At 42.4% G+C, this 21,918-nt stretch overlaps 1 long non-coding RNA gene across 1 annotated transcript in view; it reads left to right on the top strand.

Annotated features, from left to right (window-relative positions):
- The first annotated feature begins 6,577 nt into the window (after window positions 1-6,577).
- LOC140730128 (uncharacterized) overlaps window positions 6,578-21,918 on the top strand; it is a 57,937-nt gene continuing 42,596 nt past the window's right edge. Inside the window, exon 1 of the long non-coding RNA XR_012099521.1 lies at window positions 6,578-6,823. This is a non-coding gene — a long non-coding RNA (uncharacterized lncRNA). The remainder of the gene's footprint in view (window positions 6,824-21,918) is intronic.

Below are 21,918 nucleotides of genomic sequence, written 5' to 3'. Positions count from 1 at the left end.
GGCCATAGGATTGACTTCTATAGCACAAAACTACTGTGCCATGTCAGTGGCTTTTGGGACCGCCTGGTAAAGGAAGCCATTGAAATAATACTAGAGGAAAAGAATTTTAACAAAGATGAAGGTCTTACTCTAAGTAAGAACTGGAATTTGATTGTAAGTGAGGTGGGAGAGCGGAAACCTGATTGGATGAGGACTAACCAATCGGGAAAGATGGACAACAGCAGTATAAATACCACCGGACTAGACATGCCCAGGTATCATCCCTGATGAAGATAGCAGAGTTTGTCATCATAATGTTGGTTATAATCCATATAGGTAGCTCGCTGGAAGCCCGAGAATAGTTGGGTCATTTTACTGTGATATTTGCTGACAATGTTATTCTATTACTTTACCATCCATTCTATTGGATGCCAAGTGCAGAACTGTGTTTAATTGCCATGATAGACAAGTGAAATATACATTAGGGGCATATTATGCAAATGACAGTATCTAATCTTTGAGATCAGACCATGGTTAACAGGGCAGCAAACATAAGTTGAGAGAATACTATATTATTATAAAATCATGAAACTCAAGTTTAGCGAATCATATTTATTTTCCTTTTCCTAACTATACCAAGCTGCTCCTACTTACAGCTGTGGGAATAAAGATGACTGAATCAATTTACATCTCTGTTCTTCAGCTGACTGGCAAAACATTTCCATTGCGAGGAAATTATTATCTTTCCAGTGAAGTCTGGGTACTCCTTTTCTCAGTGAGCGATACAGATGAAAACTGAGTCATCATCAGAGCTGAATGTGGCTCGTCGTTTAGTTCTTTGATGTTCCAGTACACAATGAGGTTGATGGTGGCGCCATTAACATTCCATATGAATGGGAGGGGCCTGAGTGTTTGCAGTCTTAAAATAGGCTGTCACCAGTTTGATGCACTTTGGGAATGTTCTGTATCCGAATAGAAATAGAATAACCTCCACATGGCACTGCAAAAGTAGCACAATTTATTTTCCCAAATAAAATATTTGGACAGGGTTCAAACCTTAGAGCCAAAATGCCATTTGTCAGTAATATGCAGAACATGGGTGAAATATTTTTTTAAAAAATGCATTCTGAGAAGTAAAGACATATCATTAATTATTAAAAAAAAAGACTCTTATCTGTATCTTTTAATTAAATGGTCAATCAAATCTAGAGATAAAAGTCTTAGTGGTTTCTGAACTTTATTTTTCTCATCAGATCAGGAGGTGAGTCACACATTCCTGCTGCCGTCAATTACAGACCAGTACGGACACATAACTGATCAAGCATTCCACATGACTGAGAAACATCTGGTTTGTGGGCCGGGAATAAATTTTGCGAAGAGGTACACAATGTTGAAAGAGTAACATTGAATTTTAGACCATTTATCCTTTTATTGGGCAATTCCATGGATGTATTTTCTAACTGGAAATGATGGCTATATTATTTACCTACTATAGTTGTATATTTTACTCCTGTCAGGTGAACGCTCGCTCTTCTCCGGATCAATTTAGATCATCTGTCCATGCAAGCAGGAGGTATGGGGGCTGGTCAGTCAGTGAGCCCGAGTTCGAACCTGGAGTTTGCAATTTCGTCATTGGCTAGATTGGAAGCCAATACCGATGGTTGATGCCCAATGGCCAAAACCTGAAGTCCGGTGGCTGAAGGCCCGAAGGCCTGACCTGGAGTTGGAAGCCTGTCCAGGTGTATGGGTGGGTGAAGGGGAACAGGGATGGAGGAAAGTGCCTCACTTCGCTGCTGTTGTTCTGTTGCTTGCGATGTGTGAGTGTTGCGGGCATGCTACGTTGGCACCAGAATGTGTGGCTGTCCTCAGAATAACATTAGATGTATTGATTCATCATGCAAATAGCACATTTCACTGTATAAATCACTGATCAATCTGTATCTGAATCTATTTGGTTGGCAGTAACAAACTGTAGTAGTACTATTTTCAATTCAACTCAAATTTAATTGTCATTTAATGATATATAATTATAGCCAAACAAGACAGTGTTACCATGGGGTTTAATTAATAATATTTAGTCCTCACTCTTCCTTTGACTGGTTTTTTTAGATGACACGGACTGCATGATTGTTACACATTTGCTCTGTGATAAGAAGAAATGAGGGGCATTTTGGAGTAACTTGGCATACTTTTCCATTGTGATTACAGAGATACCGCAGCTTACAACAGTGAGTCTAATTCTCCAAAATCAATATCAAAGGCATCAAACATTATTGGAGTGGATAGTGTTGTAGCGGTTCAACAAACTAGGCACACCAGGAATAATGGGAGGTGATGCAATTCAAAATCTATTATAGCTTTCCGTTTCTGCAATCTCTTACCTACTAATCCCTGGTTTACCAGATTTCAGTCAACAGGAATGATAGTTTGAGCATTTGTTAAGAACTAGCAATATGCAATTGATCATTTTAATGTAAATTATAGACATTTGGACAACTGCAGAAGATTAATCATTCACATACACAGATACTCAAAAGGATTCAAAGTACGTTTATTATCAAAGAAAGTATAAGTTATACAGCCTTGAGATTCATCTGCTTACAGTCAGCCACGAAGCAAGAAACCTGAAAGAACCCAATTTTAAAAAAAGCAAAGACAATATCCAATGCACAGCGAAAGAGAGAAAAAATAACACAAATCATGCAAACAATAGAAGAGAGCACAGGATTCTGAACCAAACTGAGTCCTTAGATCCGAATCCCCAGAGCAGCTGGAGTAGGCCCAAAGCCTGAGTTTCAGTTCATGACACAGCAGGGCAAATTGCCGTAAAGCTCATAGACACAAAGCAAGTAGCAACTTCAGTACTGGGAGGAGTAATCGTTGTGGAAGAGCGAGCAGAGTTAGCCCGATCCTCACCTCCACTCCCGTCACCCTCCCTTTCAGTCTATCTAGGCCAGCGATTAAATGATCCAAACACCCAGGCTTGGGGCCCAATGCAGCGATACACTCTGGACCGGGATAGGGTTAAGTTCTATATGTATCTTGACAAGCACCTATATTATTTTCATGGGAGTGCTAGGAAGCACGAGGCAAGTTAAGCTCTGTGCAGAAGGTGAAGCTCGGTGTCTGTAGGTGGCTGTTACTAGTTGAAGGATTAAAAGGTAAACCACTTCCTAGTTCCACTGGCATGTTTCCTCTGTAGACACACTAATAGCTATTTCTTCCTTTGTTCGACAGGGCTTGTATTTTGTGTGAAAACAATAGCATTTCTAATCACAAAAACAACGTGATAAATGCCTTTTATGCTTACTAAAAGATGAATGGGTAAAATTCTCCAAGTTATTTCAGGTCAGAGGGGTTATATTAGAAATCTAAAAAAAACCTGGAAAAATACTAGCAGGCTGCAGACTGTTGTGACTTAAGTATATTTATTTTATATTTATAATATATCTGCAAATGCTTATCAACATATACCTTGGCATTTTCAAACAGGAGCATTCATTAAAACCATAAATCAGAAACAAATCCCAAACCTTTTCCCACCCATCAATTCTAGTGTAGATGAAACAACACTCCATTTCTGTAGAGTTTAAAAGAAGCTCTTAAAATCGACTTATATAACTTTTCATTGATAAATACATTTCTATTTTCTTTTTAATGAATACTTCAATTGTCTAATTTTTTTTTCTGTTGCCCTCAACACTGATATCATTTTTAGAGTTAATATCTCTGGAATTATATTTCTGATAGTTTTCAAAAGTTGTTGGAAGAGCTTACAAATTAGTATTTTATCTGCTGACACCTATCCAGCTTTGACTATCACTTACAATGCACAAAATGGCAGCTGAAGACATTATTTTAAGTCTATGTCTCCTGATGTCTCAATGTGCCTTTACAATGAGTACAAACAGTTGCAATCCCAGTCTGTTCTGGGTTGGATAGAGTAGTGGTTGCAGAGCCTGTTGTGATGCGCCCAGGGTGGTAGTGTAGAGGGTAGTGTCTGTTGCTCTCGCTTTCACCTTCCACCGCTGGCTAGCAGTCTCACGAGAAGGAGAGCTGAATGTGTAAGTCTCTCCCTGCCAGTACGTAGCCTCTCCAACAGCAAGCCTCATATAGTGCCTCCTTGCTGGCGACACACGGAAACTAAACTCCTTTCGAACTCAGGCTGAACTGCAGAGGATGGGGAGGAGGTCTGGCCCCTGCACACGTAGCACACAGGCCCACCGGCGTGTGGACACACCCTGGTGCTCGTGAACCAGATCCCCAGCTTTGGGTAAATAGTTCCACTGCCTTGTGGGCAGCTTCAGGAGGGATGAAGGCTGTGGAATAAACCCAGACGGCAAATCTAGAGTGAAGCCCTGAAGGCAGCTGGTCATCATTGAACGTTCTTCCGGCAGCTCCTGCAGCCAAGCTGGTGCCAAATGTATTGCTTTATAAGCTTTCCTTTGGACTACACTGGTGAGGCCAAAGTGATCTTAATGACTGGGCAATTCAGGATCTCCATACTCTCTGCCCAGGCTTGTGATGATGACCATCATTACCCATTGTCCTTCGAGATGGACAGATGCCAACCAGCCAATCGCATTCTCCTACCTTTGACACCCTTGCTAATCAAAAACCTATCAACCTCCGCTTTAAGTATACCCAATGGCTTCGCCTCCTCAGCTGTCTGTGGCAATGAATTCCACAGATTCACCACTATCTGGCTAAGGTTATTTCCCAGGATAGTAAGCTAAAAACTCCCATTCAAATGACAGTGTTATGTAACAATACATAAAATGCTGGAGAAAATCAGCAGGTCAAGCAACATCGATGGAGGTCAATATTTCAGTTTGAGGCCCTTCATCTGGACTAGAAAGAAAGAGTGGAGATAGTATAAGGAGGTGGGTGGAAGTGGTGGAGTGAGAACTGGAAGGAGGTAGATGGGTCAAGTTGAAGTCAGATGGACATGACAAAGGGGTGAAGGAGGTGGAATCTGATTGGAAAGGATAAGGGCAGAACTGAGTTAATACAATGCCACCATGATTGAAAATCTTAACGTTGACTGTCCAGTCTCAAAGCAGACACAAGATCTTGTCATTTGGATAGGATGCCAAGGCTGACCAGTGGCAAAGGCACTGCAAGTTAGGACCAATTTCTACAGGCGTACCATGGAGAGCATTCTAACTGGTTGCATCGCCGTCCGGTATGGAGGGGCTAATGCGCAGGATCAGAAAAAGCTGCAGAAAGTTGTAATATCTGACAGCTGTCCCAGTGTTAAGCCGATCCCTTAAACAAGAAGCATCCATCACTGAAGACCCCACCACACAGGATATACACTCTTCTCATTACTACCGTCAGGCAGGAGGGTCAGGAACCTGAAGACACACACTCAACATTTTAGGAACGGCTTCTTTGCCTCTGCCATCAGATTTCTAAATCTCACCTTACTCCTTTTGTCCTCTTTCTTTGCTCTGCATACACACATATATGTATATATGTTTGTGTGTGTGTGTGTGTGTGCATATATATTTCATATTGTAAGTTACAGTATATTTTATGCATTGCACTGTACTGCTGCCACAAAAGAACACGTTTCACAACATATGTCAGTGATAATAAAGCCGACTCTGATTCCGATTCAAGTCAAGGTTTTCAGCAGAGGAGCCAAGAGGAACAATTCAGTGTTGGAAATAAAGGAGAGAGCAACAGAAAGCACATTTGGCTTGGAGTCAACAAAGAAACACATGTTGTTGCATTTGCACCTCCAAAGCAACCTGTCAGATAAACACAAAGTTATAATCTGTATTTACGTTTCACCATCACCTCCTCAGGGCACTGCAAAACCCTTCACAATGCATTAATTACTAAAAGGCTGCAGCCAGGCACGAAGGAATGAAGATCCCAAATTAAAACGTGTATTAACAAATAGATTTAGTTTCATTTGGTATTGTTGGCTGAGACAGAAATGTTGACCAGGACACTGGGAGAAGTCCCTGCTTTCCCTCAAACGTCATGCGGCCATTTACAGTATATTCCAGACTCACAGAATGCTCTTGTATGGCCTCCGTTTAAAATCGCATTTAAATCGGGCACTGATAATGTCAGCGATGCATTACAGCCACAGAACAGCATGCTGAGATCCTGTAATCTTAATGCGCCCATCCCTAAATCAGAGGCTTCGTGTCAAAAAGCAGAATTAGAGAAAAGCACATTACCAAATGAAGCAAGCTGACAAAACAAAGTATGCTGTGTATCAAAATGTTATTTACTTTGGAGAAAACACACTGGAAAGATCGTGCCCCCACAGAAATACTTATAGCATTACCAATGTTAAGCTCACTGGAAAAGTTATCAGTCACTTTTCAATGTTTTTGCTGCTCGTGCTTTCATCTTTGATGACATTCCCATAGCCTTTAGGCCGATGCTGCTGTCAATTCTTGGAAATAGACCTGAGAGATTTGAAATAACATGCGTCTGGCACGCCGGGAGCTGGACGCCTATCACTCACGTTAGCCCCACACGTTAGCAAAGGGCTTCGGTGTAAGTATTATGCATTTTAGCTCTTATTTCCAGGAATTATCGGGCCTGTGAGTTAACTTAAAGGGCACAGCAGAAAATGTTTGTGGGGACTTCAGATTCTCAGGAGGTTTCATAACGATTGTTCAGTGGATCCATTTCTTCCTCACTAGCACGTAAATACGCTGTGAGAATCAACCAGCCCGGCTGTTTGACGGAAGATGCAGCGATGCTAAACTCAACCACGTGCTTCAGAGATATGCTGGCCCCTCCTACCAGTCTCTGCACAGATGCATTCATGGAATGAGATACACACAGCCCCTCTCTCTAAAGGAACGTTGTCACAGTAAGTTGAGTAGCTAAGTTAAGTTTGTGTAAGCTTAGGTAACCATATGCTGATTGGTGCGTATATACACCCTGATCTGAGAATGTCACATATTAAGGTTACTGTATTAGTGCACTGAAAACAACACGTCAGTTCATGGCCCCCTCTACTGCTATGATGAGGCACTCTCGGGTTGGAGGAGCAACATCTCATATTCCAAACACAAGGCGATCTGCAGATGCTGGAAATTCAAGCAACACACACAAAATGCTGGTGGAACACAGCAGGCCAGGCAGCATCTATAGTGAGAAGCACTGTCGGCCGAGACCCTTCGTCAGGACTAACTGAAAGAAAAGATACTAAGAGATTTGAAAGTGGGGGGGGGGGGAGTGGGAAATCCGAAATGATGGGAGAAGACAGGAGGGGGAGGGTTGAAGATGAGAGTTGGAAAGGTGATTGGCAAAAGTGATACAGAGCTGGAGAAGGGAGAGGATCATGGGACGGGAGGCCTCTGGAGAAAGAAAGGGGGAGGGAACACCACAGGGAGATGGAGAACAGGCAAGGAGTGATTGTGAGAGGGGCAGAGAGAGAGAAAAAAGGAGAGTGGAATAAGTAAGTAAATAAATAAATAAATAAGGGATGGGGGGAGAAGGGGCATTAACAGAAGTTAGAGAAATCAATGTTCATGATGTTAATGCCCTTCCCCCTTCTTACCCTCTGAGAGAAAGAGAGAGGGAGAGGGAGGGAAGGGAGAGAGAGGGAGGGAGGGAGAGAGAGAGAGAGAGAGTGCGCACATGCCTGTTGGTCCTCACGTTGATGGGGTGAGGGGTGCTTGGAAATGTGTCATAGTAAAGTGTAACATGAGAATGAGCTTCTTCTCTCTGCCTCATTGAGAGCCTGTCTGAGATACCGAAGTGATGGTTTGTCGACTGTAGTTTTGATGGACTCCTGATCAAGGACTCTTTCTGGCTTGAGCTGTTGCTTGCATGGTGTGGGGGGGTGGTGGTGTGGTATCAATGTTTTTGCTGCTGCATGTGCGAAAGGAGGGAGTGGGGTAGTTTTGGGCCTTCGATGATTCTATCATTCATTCGTGGATGTCTGTGAAAAGTACGGATATCAGCTTGTATTCTCTGGTGTTAAATGAACCTCTGAATGTTTGGACACACTGCTGGAAGACAGAGGAGGGGGAGGAGAATTGGGCAGAAGGTTATGCCCATGCAGGAAGTTCAAGGAGCATTTCTCTCACCAGGAAAGTTGCATAAGACCCATTTGAGTTCAGTAACGGTGCTGTTTGCTGCAGCAACAGAGCAGGGCAACGACCTGGCTGTCAGTGGCTGTAAAGGTAACTGTGGCGGTGAACCTTCATGTAACGATCTCCTTTCAGTCTGAAACTGGACATACTTGCAACATCCAATAGTATGTTGCGCAAGAGAGGTCACTGAGGTTTCCAATTCAAAGCCAGGCAATGAGATTCCACTCTTTTTTTTACCATGACTTTTGCAACTCCCTGCACACCCTCTTTGAACTTTAAAGTCTACCGGCATGATGGCAGCAATTCTGGCTTTGACTGGTGCCCGTCAGTTATTAAGAGGTTTCTGGCTGGACAATGTCCCTTACTGCCATATTGATCAGCAGGTGACAGTGCACGGGTGGGACAGCACGTTTAACAATGGAGTTGGCCACTATTTCCATACTAAATCAAATAAGCTACAAGCTCTAAAGAAATTTTGGTGCCAAATTACTGTCAGAAATTGTTATGTTCTTTAGTATTGAGCAGAAACATTTTTGGAAGGTTTCCAAATGCACCAAACTTCTTTCAACTGCTCAATCATTCCTGACATGACCACGCTGTGGGAGATATTTTGCCTGCTCTTGCTCTCTGGAAAATGGCTTCCCTTTCTCACTGAAAATCAAAATGTACTGCAAAGGATTCAAATGTGGAGTATTCAAACAAAACGGTGGAAAGACTTAGCAGTCAGGCAGCATCAGAGGAAAGGGTCTTCGGTTTGAAACATTGACCCTTTCTCAACACACACAAAATGCTGGAGGAGCTCAACAGGCCAGGCAGCACCCATGGAAAGGAATAAGCCCTTGACATTTCAGGCTGAGGCCCTTCTTCAGGACTGGAAAGGAAGAGAGAAGAAACCAGAATAAGAAGGTTGGGGTGGGGAAGGAGTACAAGCTAGAAGGTGAAAGGTGAATCTAGGTGACGGGGAGGTAAGTAGGTGGTGGGGGGAGGAGGTTGAAGTGAGAAGCTGGGAGGTGAGAAGTAGAAAAGGTAAAGAGCTGAGGAAGAAGGAATCTGATTGGATAGAAGAGTGGGCCATGGGAGAAAGAGAAGGAGGAATGGCACCAGGAGGTGGTGGTAGGGGAACAAGGAATGGAAAAAGAAGGAGGGAGAAAATTAGAGTTGGGATATTGACTGACCTGGTGAGTGTGTCCAGTATTTTCTGTAGTCATTACCATTCCTTGTGTTCTGCACAAGTGTGCCACATGCTGATGATCTGCTGGTTAATGGGAGGTGAGCTGTAGGCATAACGGCATCTCACCTGGCTTCAGCCTAGATCTGACCATTCCCTGAACAAAAGATTCCAGTACTGGCCAGCACCATCCTCTGCAATGGAAGCCAAGTCTGTGGGTATATTTAAAGTGGAAGTTGATCGCTTCCTGAATGGTCAGGACGTCAAAGGATACAGCGAGAAGGTATTGAGTGGGATCCATAATCTGCCATGATGGAATGGTGGAACAGACTTGATGGGCTGAATGGCCTGATTCTCCTCCTATGTCATGGTCTTATGGACTCCAGTGCAAGATTGACAGCTGACCTGCACTACATCACCCTGTCACTGATCAGGCTCTCCCCTGCCAACCACTCACTGCATGCAACCTTCACCTGCAAGCAAGACTTGAAGTGAGTCAGTGTGTGCTGTGCAGGCGAGGTTTTTGTAAATAAGATGGCAGAGGCATTTTAAACGAAAGGGAAACCGTAACAACTGTTTGTTGTCAACCAAACTCCAGAACATAAAGCACGGTTAAAAAAAACTTGACATAATTTCATTATCACGTCAGACCAGCCTCTTAAAGTGTAATCCTAACTCAGCGTTGGTGGTTGTGAATTATGCACGTTTCCACCCTTTACATTACCCTGCATGGGCTCAAAATCTGGCAGCGTGTGTGCAGACTGTGAGATGTGGACGTCCAGGTGTGTGATTTGCTGCAGAGCTCACTGTGTGAGCATGTGGTGCCGTGTATGAGAGACAGGCTGAAGTCCTGATTGACTGGAGTTATTGGGAAGTGAGTGAAAAATTATGACACCATCAGGGCTAATGTTGCAATAGATATGATGTGAAGCTACAGAAAGTTGTAAAATTAGTCAGCTCCACCATGGGTACCAACCTCCATAGTATCCAAGACATCTTCAAGGAGCAGTGCCTCAGAAAGGCAGAGTCCATTCTTAAGGCCTCTCATCACCCAGGAGATGCCCTCTCTCATCGTTACCATCAGGAAGGAGATACACACCCAGCAATTCCGGAACAGCTTTTCCCCTCTGCCATCCGATTTCTAAATGGACATTGAACCCATGAACACCACCTCACTGTTTTTGCGCTATTTTAAATTTAATGATTGAGTATACATTTATATGCTTTCTGTAAATGATTTATTTTTTCTCTATTATCATGTATTGCATGTACAGCTGCCACTAAATTAACAAATTTCGTGACATATGCCAAATTCTAATTTGATCTGAATCTGATTTTGACATGATATACCAGTGGAAAGAACTTTATCTGATCTGTACTATTATATGAGAACATTGAACACCTTGTGGTAATGCATCGGGGTCCTTTGTATTTGACTCCTGTAATAAGCCACCATGGCGATCTCTTCTGTTGCTTTTAAGTGCATGTCTGCAACACTCCCCGGTTTCGGACAGATGCAGAGCATTTCACCAGTTTTCTTTCTCCCCTGTCTCCAGAGCTACATCCACAGAATATGGAGCCCGCACTTTTTTTTTTAGTGTTTTCCAGCTTAAATGTAGTTGCAAAACTACCCTGCACCAACTAAAGGAAAGTGGGCCAGAGATAGAGAAGGTGCTGCAAGCGTTGTAGTTGTAGCATTATTGTCTCTACTCCTGGAACACCGTTCTTTAAGTGATGTTTTATGCAGCGTTGCCTTCTTTGACTGGAGTCAGCAGTCACGGTATTGGACTCCTGTTGATGCATGTACCCAGTAAGACGTTACTATTCATTGAATGCTGCAAAACATTGAAAGCAGTAGCTAGAATAACACTGATATACTCCCCCCCCAACTTTACCATATCATTAAGGTTTAACGGCATATCACAGTTGTGCCTCAATTGCCTCATAACCCAATTAATTTTAAATGGCCTTCCCGTCATAACTCTGTCTTTCTCAGGAAAAAGTGTCTAGCCCTGTTTAATCTTTCCCGACAGAAGAACTTGTTCAATTAAAATATCGCCTTCATTTTAGCAACAATGATTCTATATTATTGTTCAAGTGTGGGGTCTGGAACTGAGTAAAAGCCTATTTAAGTGTGTTCATAAACACATAAATGTATTTTTGATGCATTGTTGCTATTTCCTTAATGCCAGACTAAACCATTGTAGATTAAAGAGAGAATAACCCCTGCCAATATTTATTTTCCTGGTGAATGAAATTGATTTGTTTTCACTCCAATATCAGCTACTAGTTATTTAAATCTGAAATTATTGCTTTAGTCAATAGAAATGTAACATGGAGAGAATTCTCTGTGTTGACTCCATGTGTACTGGCTTCTATAATCTCTTGTCAAACATACGGCAAGACATGACGTTGCCATTGCAACAACTTGCAAAATAATCCCTTTCTAAGGAGAACCAATTCAAGGACTGCTTTACATCAGTCTGTAGAAGTGGCTACATATATATAAGCTCTATGTCTCAACATTTATTTCAATATTAATTCTGGTAGTGGATTCAGCCCAGTATATCATGACTAAAGCCCTCCCAACTATTGAGCACACCTACATACAATGTTCTCATAGCTTACCAAGCTTACCGTGGGTTAGTGCTTCGCTGAAGAGGAGTATTAGGGAGAAACGTAAGCTGTATAATCGTGCCAGAAAGACAGGTAATTTTTCTACTTGGGATGAGTTTGAACTTCTTCGGAGAAAGGTTGACAGGCAGATGAGAAAACTTCACCGTGATTATGTGCATGATATTGGTACAAGTCTCCAGAGTGAAAATACCAAGCCTTTCTGGAACTACATGAAAGCCATACACCGGGAAGTAATCGGTCGGTGTCTCACCATTATCATCTATGGGAAGGATTGTCTCTGGTGCAAAGGAGAAAGCGGAAGTACTCGACCAACAGTTTTGCACTGTTTTCGCAAGACAAGATCAGTACATAGTAGTGTTCCAAATATGCCGAATATCAACATTACCACTGCAGGTGTTGAAAAATTATTGAAGAACCTCCAGGCCCACAAAGCCACAGGACCTGATAATGTGCCAGCCCGTATTCTCGAAGAATGTGCTGCTAGTGCTGTTCCAATACTCCAAAAAATCTATCAGAAGTCTTTGTCTACTGAAACCTTGCCTAAAGACTGGCTCAATGCCAATGTCATACCAATCTACAAGAAAGGGGACTGGTCTTTACCATCTAATTACCATCCTGTGTCACTTACTTGTATTGCAAGCAAGCAGTTAGAACACATTATTCACAGCAATATCATGGCTCAGCTGGAGAGATTCTCACTTCACTCCGACAGACAGCATGGATTTAAGAATGGATGGTCTTGTGAAATACAGCTAGCTGGACTCGTTAATGATCTAGCCCAAACTCTGGATGCAAAGAGTCAAGTTGACCTTTGCATAATGGATTTTAGTAAAGCTTTTGATACTGTACCACATCAACGCCTATTAGCTAAACTTGGCCATCTTGGCATCTGAGGCTCTACCAAGGATTGGATCAAAAACTTTCTAACTAAACGGCACCAGAAGGTATTAATCGACAAGCAATCCTCATCCAGCTGTCCAGTGTTTTCGGGAGTACCACAGGCACTGTCTTGGGCCCACTACTTCTTTTAACCTATATAAATGACCTTACAACTTATGTTACATCTGAAGTTAGACTGTTTGCAGATGACCCGATTCTGTACAGATCCATTAATTCTCCAAATGACTGCAATACCCTTCAACAAGACATTAACTTGCTGTGCAAGTGGGAGTCTCCTGGCAGATGAAATTTAACATCTCAAAGTGCTACATTATGAGAAATGACCCACAAGAAAAAGTTTTACCATCATCAGTACCTCATGGGAAATGCTGCACTCCAGGAAGTAAAACATCACCCCGACTTGGGCATTGAACTGTCAGATAACCTTAGCCGGGCAAAACACATCAACCAAACCATTTCAAGTTCCAACAATATCCTTGGCCTTCTACTGCGTAACTTTTGGAATTGCTCAAAAACCACAAAAGAAATTGCTTATAAAACTCACGTCCATCCAAGACTTGAATACTGTAGTGCCATTTGGGATCCCTACCAAACCATTCACATCAATAACTTGGAGAAAGTCCAGTGAAGAGCTCAAGTCAAATCAAGTCAAGTCACTTTTATTGTCATTTCAACCATAACTGCTGGTACAGTACATAATAGAAATGAGACAACGTTTTTCAGGACCATGGTGTTACATGACACAGTACAAAAACTAGACTGAACTACGTAAAAAAAAAACAACACAGAGAAAGCTACACTAGATTACAGACCTACACAGGACTGCATAAAGTGCACAAAAACAGTGCAGGCATTACAATAAATAATAAACAGGACAATAGGGCAAGGTCTCAGTCCAGGCTTCGGGTATTGAGGAGTCTGATAGCTTGGGGGAAGAAACTGCCAGGTTTGTAACCAGTGATTATAGAAAGACCGGTAGTGTTACAGATATCTTGACCTCAACTGGGATAACTTCCAAAGACGCCACGCAATAGCCAGGCTTACTACAATTTACGAGGAAACTCATTCATTAACTCCATCCAACATTAGTCACTTTTTGTGTAACCAGAATAACAGAGCATCAACCCGACAAAACCAATCCCTGAACTACAAGACCATCCAGACCAACAAGGACTGCTACCGCTACTCACTCTACCCTAGGACCAATCCAGTCTGGAACTCCCTGCCGCCACACGGTAAATCTGCTGCTGATAGTAAAACTTTCAGGTCACTGCCCTTAAACACCGCAATTTAAATTACTACTGCATGCATGAGGGTCTGCACGTTTATAGCCCAGCGGCGGCCGTTGGTGCAGTATGGACAAGACAAGACAAGATAGGAAAGCAGCATCAATCATCAAAGATCCTTACCACCCAGGCCATGCTCTTTTCTCACTGCTGCCATCAGGTAGAAGGTACAAATGCCTCAGGATTCACACATATCAGATTCAAGAACAGTTACTACCCCTCAGTCATCAGGCTCTTGATAAAAAAGGGGATAACTATACTCATTTAAGGACTCTTTTATCTTGTTATTTCATGCTCATTGTTTATGGCTACTTATTTATATCTGCATTTGTAGTTTGTTGTCCATTGATCCTGTTTACAGTTACTGTTCTATAGATTTGCTAAGTATGCCCTCAGTAAAAAAAGAATCTCAGTGTTGTGTGTGGTGACATGTATGTACTCTGATAATAAAGTTTACTTTGTACAGCATTTGTGGAAAACGAGCCTTCTCACCTACAACTTCATTCACAACATTTGTTTCCCTTCTGTGACTGACATATTTCACTGAAAGTTAAGTTGAACTAACTTCTCAACTTTGAAAGCAAAAGCGTTGCCAAGTCGATGGGTATTCAGAAACTGGTCCCACAGCATTCATTTTTGATGTAAAGTTCACCTAAGGGGCAGCAATTTGTCTCACATAGTTAATTCCATTCTCAATGAACGCTGAGTACTAATTAAAGCAAGCATTAGATCTGTGAATCAGTAGGCAAATACTTAGGTTAGGACTCCAAATACAGATGTTGTGCTCCACCTATATATTGGATCCCCTGGTATTTCTTCTAAGTTCTGAACAGTGTGTTTAGTATTGGCTGTGAGCCAGCATCATTGAAATGAAAATGAAGCCACAACAGCACCTCTGCTTTCTCAGAAGTTTGCACAGATTTGGCATGTTATACAACACCTCAACAAACTTCTATGGATACACATCGGAGAGTATGCCCAATGGTTGCACCGTGGCCTGGTATGGAAACACCGATGCCCAAGAATGGAAAAGCCTACAAGAAGTGGTGGATATGGTCAGCCCATCACAGGCTGATCCCTCACCCAACTGAACACATCTACAAGCCAAACTGCCACAGGAAAGCAGCATCTGTCATCAAGGACCCCACCATCCAGGCTATGCTCTCTTCTTTCACAGTTGTCATTGGGCAGGAAGTCTTAGGTCCCATACCAGCTGGTTCAGGAATTGGGACTTAATTGGGACTGACCCCAGTTAAGGAATTTTAACCATTCTTATCCATTTTCATAACTATTCTAAAATTAGTATAATTTATAGTCACTAGTCCCAAAGTATATCCCCCACTGACACATCTATCACTTGCCCTGCCACATTTTTGAATAGAAGGTTCAGTGTTGTGTTCTCTTTTATAGGGCCATCTAAGACTTAGCACTGTGGTAGTCACAGTCAATATCAGGGAAGGCAAAATCACCTCGTACTGTAGCCCTATTAGCAATCTCCCTAGATAGTATACATAATAATTCTTACACACTGTATACGGAATAAGGCCGAAGATCTTGTAGCACAGTTAGAGATTGGCTGGTATGACATTGCGGGCATCACAAAGTCTTGGCTGAAAGATCACAGTTGTTAAGGACAGGCAGGCAGGCAGAGGGGATGGGGAGGCTCGGCTGGTAAGAAATGAAATCAGATCCTTAGAAAGAGGTGGGGTAGGATCAGAAGATGTAGAATCATTGTTGGCAGAGTTAATAAACTGCAAGGGTAAAAAGATGCTGATGGGAGTTGCATGCAGGTTTCTGAACAGTAGCCAGGATGTGGGCTACAAATTATAACAGGAGATAGAAAACGCGTGCCAGAAGGGCAATGTTACAATAGTCATGGGGGATTTCAACATGTAGGTTGACTGGGAAAACCAGGTTGGTCCTGGATCCTAAGAAGGAAAATCTGTAGAATGCCTAGATGGCTTTTTAGAGCAGCTCATGTTTGAGCACAGTAGGGAAAGGTGATTCTGGGTTACGAGGTGTGTAATGAACCAGATTTGATTAGGGAAGCTAAGGTAAAGAAGTCGTTTTGAGGCAGTGATCAGAATTCACTCTGCAATTTGAGAGGGAGAATATACAGTCAGATGTGTCAGTATTACAGTGGAGTAAGGAAAACTGCAGAGGCATGAGAAAGGAGCTGGCTGAAGTTGATTGGAAGGGGACACTATTAGACATGACAACATAACATCAATGGCTGGAGTTTCTGGGAGTAATCCGGAAGGTGCAGGATAGGTACATCCCAAAGACGAAGAAGTATTTGAAAGGGAGGCTGAGCAACTGTGGCTGACGAGGGAAGTCAAAAACAACATCAAAGAAAAAGAGAGGGCATATAGCATAGCAAATATTAGTGGGAAGTTAGAGGATTGGGAAGCTTTTAAAAACCTGCAGAATGTAACTAAAAAGCCAGAAGGAGTGAAAAGGTTAAATACGTTAGTCAGCTAGCCAATAATATAAAATAGAATGCCAAATGATTTTCAGATATACAAAGAGTGAAAGAGAGGTGTGAGTGGACATTGAACCACTGGAAAATGACACTGGAGAGGTAGTAAGGGGGGACAAAGAAATTGCGGATGAACTTAATAAGTACTTTGTGTCAGTCTTCACTGTGAAAGACACGAGCAGTGTGCCAGAAATGTGAGAGTATCGGGGGCAGAAGTGACTGTAGTTGGTGTTACTAAGAGAAGCTGCTTGGGAAGTGGAAAGTAGACCAGATGGACTACACCCCAGGGTTCTGAAAGAGCTATCTGAAGAGATTGTAGAGGCATTAGTAATGATCTTCAAAGGATCACTAGATTTGGGAATGGTTCTGGAGGACAGAAAATCGCAAATGTCACTCCACTCTTTAAAAGAGGAGGGAAGCAGAAGGAAGGAAATTATAGGCCAGTTGGCCTGACTTTAGTGTTTTGGAAGATGCTGGGGCCCACTATTAAGGATGAGGTTTACTTGGATGATAAACTGGGTCAAAATCAGCATCGTTTTCTTAAGGGGGAATCTTGCCTGATAAATCGGTTGGAATTCTTTGAGGAAATAACAGGCAGGATAGACAAAGGAGAGTCAGTGGATGTTGTTTACTTGGATTTTAAGAAGGTCTTTAGCATGGTGCCACACATGAGGCTGCTTAACAAGAGAAGAGCCCATGGTATTATAAGAAAGATGCTAGGGTGGCCAACTGATTATGTTGCTAATGGAGAGTTTCCAATTGTGTCAGCTCTAAGGCACTGATGGAATTAATATCCCAACAGCTAAATGCTATTGGCTAAAGCACAACCTATGAACTTTGCAGTACTTGCAGTCAGTTTCACAGCTTCCCAATTGCTGTCCCAATGTCAGCAATGTGCTTCTTTAACGGCACCAGAGGAGCAAGATTTGACTTGTATTCATACATCTGCTGCTCAATAACTCCAGTTTATGCCAGGAAAAGAGAAACCATAACCTGCCTGTCACACGATTTGCACATAAAAAGCAAATGTTGACGTGTCTGGATTCAGGTGTAAATTCAGGTCTCTTTTGACGGAGAGTGAGAACCTGCCAGTCCTCGAGATGGTGGGGTGGGTGGGGTGTTGGGCTTGAAGAAGCAACAGGGAAGGTTGCAACATTGGAACAGTGAGTTTCTGGTCTCCACTGGTGTTGTTGCAGGAGCGATCTCTCAGTCTCCCTCATCAGACAGAGAGAGCCTGTCTGAGATTAGAAAGTGCTGGGTAATGGACTGTAGTTTTGATGGACCCTGGATCAGGGTCTCTTTGGAAGCTTTTGCTGTTGCTTGCATGGCGGAGGTGGGAGTGTTGGTGCTTTGGCTGGCACGAGTCGGGGGAGAGGGGGCTTGATGCTTTTGTTGTTGCTTCTGTGAAGGGTAGGGGGAAGGGGGTTTTCGGGCTTCAATGTTCTATCATTCATTCTATCAGGCTTCTTGTTTCGTGGATGTCCGTGAAGAGTATGAATTTCAGGTTGTATGCTGTAATCATTCTCTAATATTAACGGGATCAAAATCTAAAAAATCTTGGAGGAGTTATTGGAAACAATTGAAAGAAAGGCATTATCCATAACGTGGATCAGGAAAATAGCTTTTACTGACTCCTCAATAATATTTTTGTGAAATTTTCACATAAGTGTTGAGCCAACTGCTTTAAGAAGGCCACATTCTGTAGATGATTTTTTGAAACCCATTGGCATCCAGACATCACCAGTGTCAATGCCGAATTTCAAGTTCACCCTCCTTGTAATACAAAATCAAGTGATTCAAAAAGAATTATTCTGATCACTGAGTTTATGCAAATATCTGATAGAACAATCCCTTCACTTGCTCTTTCTCTTCACCCAGCAGATTATGGTTCCTCAAAGTGCATCACCAATTCCTTTTAAAAGTCACTGATTGGGTGTAATGTTCCCTCTAATTTGTAATGATCAGTGTGTGCAAAAATCTTGAGCGGTGCAATAGTTTTGCCCAATGACAACACCTCGTGCGCACTGAATAATCTCTTCAATAAAAACATTGTAAATAAACCAGTTCTAAAATCGGCAGAAAAGTCATCGCAAATTCCATGTTGCCAACACTGTCCGCAGCAGAAACCGGAAAAGGAAATGTGATTGCGTATGATTGTGAAATATACTTGATATGCCAGCGAGGGAGACGGTGACAACCTTTTGTGTTCAGTTTAAATGTGCTAGTAGAAAAAGATGTGTGTGCACGCACATGCACACACCTTAGGGAGAGCATTGATTGGATGTGTCTAGTGACTAGTGGGGTACCGCAAGGCTCAGTGCTGGGACCCCAGTTGTTTACAATATATATTAATGATTTAGACGAGGGAATTAAATGCAGCATCTCCAAGTTTGCGGATGACATGAAGCTGGACGGCGGTGTTAGCTGTGAGGAGGATGCTAAGAGGATGCAGGGTGACTTGGATAGGTTAGGTGAGTGGGCAAATTCATGGCAGATGCAATTTAATGTGGCTAAATGTGAGGTTATCCACTTTGGTTGCAAGAGCAGGAAAACAGATTATTATCTGAACGGTGGCCGATTAGGAAAAGGGGAGGTGCAACGAGACCTGGGTGTCATTGTACACCAGTCATTGAAGGTGGGTATGCAGGTACAGCAGGCGGTGAAAAAGGCAAATGGTATGTTGGCAATCATAGCAAAAGGATTTGAGTGCAGGAGCAGGGAGGTTCTACTGCAGTTGTACAAGGGCTTGGTGAGACCTCACCTAGAATATTGTGTGCAATTTTGGTCCCCTAATCTGAGGAAAGACATTCTTGCCATAGAGGGAGTACAAAGAAGGCTCACCAGATTGATTCCTGGGATGGCAGGACTTTCATATGAAGAAAGACTGGATCGACTAGGCTTATACTCACTGGAATTTAGAAGATTGAGGGGGGATCTTATTGAAATGTATAAAATTCTAAAGGGATTGGACAGGCTAGATGCAAGAAGATTGTTTCCAATGTTGGGGAAGTCCAGAACGAGGGGTCACAGTTTAAGGATAAAGGGGAAGCCTTTTAGGACCGAGATGAGGAAAAACTTCTTCACACAGAGAGTGGTGAATCTGTGAAATTCTCTGCCACAGGAAACAGTTGAGGCCGGTTCATTGGCTGTATTTAAGAGGAAGTTAGATATGGCCCTTGTGGCTAAAGGGATCAGGGGGTATGGAGAGAAAGCAGGTACAGGGTTCTGAGTTGGATGATCAGCCATGATCATACTGAATGGCGGTGCAGGCTCGAAGGGCCGAATGGCCTACTCCTGCACCTATTTTCTATGTTTCTATGTGTCCACCAGCATTATAGGCAAGTTCCAGATTGTACGTGCACTCATTTTTTTTCACATAATTTTTCTCACTCACCCTGGTATCTTTTAAGGGGAAGTGTACATCTGTGGCAGCTCATTCTAAAGCACCACCATTTGTGTGAAGAAGCTTTGGGTGCCGTGGTTGCAGAATTGTTAGTATGATGCTATTACAACTAGGGTCATCAGGGTTCGAAGTTTAATTCTGGCATCCTCTATAAGGAATTTGTGTGTCCTCCCCATGAAATGTGTGGGCTTCCTCCGGGCGCTCCGGTTTCCTCCCTCAGTCCAGGATGTACTGGTTTGTAGGTTAATTGGTCATTGTAAATTATCCAATGGTTAGGCTAGGGTTAAATCGGGGGTTGCTGGCCGCACCTTGAAGGACGGAAAGGGCCTATTCCATGCTATATCTCTAAATAAGTAAATAAAATAAAGAGATATCCCATTACATCTCTCAGTTCTGATCTTACGCTGACGGCTTCTCGTTCTTAGCATCCCCTCCCTGTGAACAAGACTGTGTCCTTTCACCCTGTTCCTGCTCTTCATGATCAGTACCCCTATCTGACCACTCCTTAACTGGAACAGTTCATAGAAACATAGAAAACCCACAGCACAATACAGGCCCTTCGGCCCACAAATCTGTGCCGAACACATCCCTACCTTAGAAATTACTAGGCTTATTTTGATTTTCATTTTGATTGCATCTGATTAGGACCTCACGAAAGTGAGATGTCTAGAATTAAATGCAATGCTCCAATATTTCCATAATCAGAATTTCAACAGCTTCAACATAGCCTCTTTGCTTTTAAAATTGCACCTTTATTTACAATCTCAGTATCTCAGATGCTTTACGAGCCCCTCTTAAAGATTTATAGTCATAGACCATCATGTCCCTCTAATCTTGACCACTGGCTAAAAGCATGCCTGACATTAGTCAATGTTGTGTCCTCTAGTTCTTGTTGTCACAAGCTGTCATCACACTCGTGTTTAAATCCATCTGCTGTTTCTGCCAGCCCGTCTGTGACCTCATGCAGTCTGTAACTATCCTCCTCAAATATTTTCCACAATTTTAAGCTTTGGATCTTCCAATTTGTTTGAAATTTTACTTGCAAACTGATGTCTGACCTTCACATTTATTGGAAACAAAAACAGTGACCTCAACACTAACCTCGGGCGGACACCTCTGTGTACCATACTCTGATCTGTAAAAGAATTGTTTATCAGTTATTTCCAACATCTGTCTTTAAGCCAACTTGCTGTTTGCCAGTTTCCACCACAAGCAAATTTCTTGACTGGTGTTTTGTTTTTATTAAGGATTATATATCAAAAAGGCAAGAATCAAATGAATTGTCATCCACTGTAATGGTTTGTCACAGACTAGATGGGCTGAAGGGCCTGTTTCTGTAACTCTTCTGATTCTGTGACTCACTGGAGTGAAAGATAAATTCTAAGCAGCCAGACGTCCTTATATTCCTTCTTAATTTTCTCTTCTCTTTTGTGACCCTGTTTCATTAAAATTCTACTGGGAAAATATTTCAAAGTAACTTGTAGTCAACGCAAGTTTTATTTTTTTTCTTCTTGGCTATCATTCATCTTGGCGTTTTCTTAGATCATTGTGATAAGACTGAGGAGCCTATTCGCTTTCCAGAGAAGGGGTGCTCAGCCAACTTCTCTAAAATAACGATCGTGAATATATATGCAAAGTTCTTTTTGCTGATGATGATTGTCACGAGTGTATTCCCAATAAATATATTTATTCCCCTTCTCGTTAGTCTTTACAACAGAGAATCAGTGTGGAACTAATCTTACGGCATTGTTGCTCCTTAAACAAAGATATCAATGTGTAAGCAGTACTCCAGGTTTGCTCTCATTAATACCCTGTGCAGTGGAAGCTAGACTTCCTGAATTTTGTGGAGACACAAGAGACTATAGATGCCGAGCAAGGAACGAGATGCTGGAGGAGTTCAGCAGGTAAGTCATCATCTGTGGAGGGAGATGGACAGTCAATGATTTGAGTTGAGATCTTTCATTCATTCCCCCCCCCCCCCCCACCACCAC

This window comes from Hemitrygon akajei, chromosome 1, assembly GCF_048418815.1.
Source record: "Hemitrygon akajei chromosome 1, sHemAka1.3, whole genome shotgun sequence".
Classification (NCBI taxonomy): Eukaryota; Metazoa; Chordata; class Chondrichthyes; order Myliobatiformes; family Dasyatidae; genus Hemitrygon; species Hemitrygon akajei.
The sequence above is the reverse complement of the archived record's forward strand: the minus strand, read 5'-3'. Positions and strand labels throughout refer to the sequence as shown.